The sequence below is a fragment of the Arachis ipaensis genome, chromosome B3 (genome assembly GCF_059453495.1).
Source record: "Arachis ipaensis isolate K30076 ecotype BB chromosome B3, ASM5945349v1, whole genome shotgun sequence".
Lineage (NCBI taxonomy): Eukaryota > Viridiplantae > Streptophyta > Magnoliopsida > Fabales > Fabaceae > Arachis > Arachis ipaensis.
Genome location: NC_142438.1, coordinates 4,137,805 through 4,140,234, shown reverse-complemented (window position 1 = coordinate 4,140,234; position 2,430 = coordinate 4,137,805). Strand labels below are relative to the sequence as shown.

Here is a 2,430-nt window from a genome sequence, read left to right as displayed (position 1 = left end):
GTTGAGAAAAGCGCGTTTGACGTGGTGACGCAGAGGAAGATGCGTGCGGCGGAGCTTGAGCTGCCGGCGGCAAAAATATAAAAGGAGATGCTGCGCTTGAGCAACGATCTTCAAAAAATCGTGCGGTAAGCTTGAGCTGCCAACGACAAAAATATAAAGGGAGATGCTGCACTTGAGCAGCGATATTCAAAAAATAAAAAATAAATAAAAAATAAAAAATAAAAAAAATAAGCGTGTAAAATGCAACAAGATTGATCTTTAGAGGGCTGATATGGCTCAAGAAGATGAGTTTGGTGAAGAAGAGCATGAAACCATCAATGGCAGTACAGCTGTGCCAACTTCTAACTCAAACCTTGAAGAAGTGGCTAAAGCTACCCCGGAGAAGCCTACTTTGCCTAGGGAGCAAAGAGAATACATTAAGTTCATGAATGTGAGGCGTAAGAAGGATTTCATGTGCTTTAAGAGAGTTAATGGAAAGTTTGTTAACATCCTTGAAGGGCTCGAACTCCACACGGGTATTTTTAGTGCTGCTGAACAAAAAAGGATAGTCAATTATGTTGCTTCCCTGCAGGAGATGGGAAGGAAAGGGGAACTGAAAGATCGGACATTTTCGGCTCCTCAAAAGTGGATGAGGGGGAAGGGACGTCAAACTATCCAATTTGGATGCTGTTACAACTATGCAGTGGATAGAGATGGTAACCCACCTGGTATTCTTCAAAGTGAAATGGTAGATCCTATACCTGAACCAGGCTCTGATACCATGATAAAATTGTAAAAGAATAGGAAAAGAAAAGAATGCAAACTTTTATTAATTGTTGATTGAATTGTATTGAATTGAATTGTATATGAAGGTAAAACTAAATATATATAGAGCATTGGTCTAAGAAAGATAAAAGCAAATAAAGATAAGATAAGAACAACTAAAGATAAGATAAAGAAAAGATAAGATAAGATAATAAAGACTAAAATTGTAATTGAATTTATGTATTCTGTTAGGCTGAATTTGTGGGCCACGAGACTTCTTTATTGTTATCATGGGTTAAGGTGGAAGAGTAGTTTAATAACTAGAAAAGAGATACAAAGATATATAGAATTATAATTAAAGGCTCGATTTTTATCTAGTTTTTACCTTGTATAACTGTGGTCCGAATGTATATAAATTTCATCGGATCTAGAGTTGGACTAAGATCTAAAAAATAGACTCGGTATAAATTTAAAACCAAATCTAAATTAGAATAAACTCGATTTTATCCGACCCATATACACTTCTAACGGTAACATCTATATTTAGTACTTAGGAGGAATCATATATATGGTAAAAGGTGGTGAGAAAGTAACTTCAATATGAGCAGCAATAAAACACTTAGGCCCATATCGGCCCAACCCATTACTCATATTTCCTCATTAGTCCAACGAAATATATAAAATACTTGAATAAATAAATAGTTACGTAGAATACTTCAATATTTATTTCAATCTTAAATCAAGTTAAGTTGGTCTAATAGTTAGTTTATTAGTCTGTTTAAATAAGTGTTGAGAATTTAAATTCTACCTTGTGCATGTAGCAATTCTTTGACCAGCGACAAACCCTTAAATGAAGTTTCGATTCGCGACGGATTAGTCCTTAACCTAATGGGTTGGGAGATACCGTAAAAAAAAAAACTTCAATCTTGAGAAATACATAATATATATTTTGTTAAAAGGTTAATATATGCATTTATTTTAAATAAATTAAATTTTATTTCATGTCTTCTTATTTCAAAACACAAAAATGATAAACTTTAGTTTTACCTGAAAATTCCTTGATAATATTTATTATGATAATATTTATTAAGGTGGAATTCAACATATTTAATTTGGTTGTTGTCTAATTCACCAGTATTAGACTTGAAAATGGGAGAAAAAAATAGTTTATAATACTTAGGGATGCATCCTTTTTGGTAGCTTCCAAAGTGTTATTTTATCACTTGACATTAGGTGGGAAAAAATTGAAGAGAAAATTAGGTTTACTATCACATCTTTGTCAATGAGGACTTGTTAAAATGTCAAAGTTAAGAGATTGATTTTAGAACATAAAGCAAGAGTTTTCAGAATCATTCCTTTGGCCTTCTTTAGTACTTTTCTTTTTTTATTACCTTAGAATTTAGGTCCATACTTAATTAATCTGCTTCGTTCATTCATTCTATGGCTTGAAGACAATGGACAAAACACAATCAGTAATTAAGAGAACAACATTATACAACATTAAAGTATGTTAGCACATGGCATTATTGTTCTAGCTAGCTAGAATCTAGATGCTATACTTTGAACGTTAGGGGTTATTATTGTCCATCACATAAATTTGACCATTTTCTATGATATGGAAAATTTAGTAGCCTTAATGCTTCAGCTATATACATAGCCACTACCTTGAAAGCAAAATATTACCAA

General features: G+C 32.7%; 1 pseudogene; it reads left to right on the top strand.

The window, feature by feature from the left end:
- The first annotated feature begins 271 nt into the window (after positions 1-271).
- LOC148569674 (RNA demethylase ALKBH9B pseudogene) lies at positions 272-1,598 on the top strand (annotated as a pseudogene).
- The last annotated feature ends 832 nt before the right edge of the window (positions 1,599-2,430 follow it).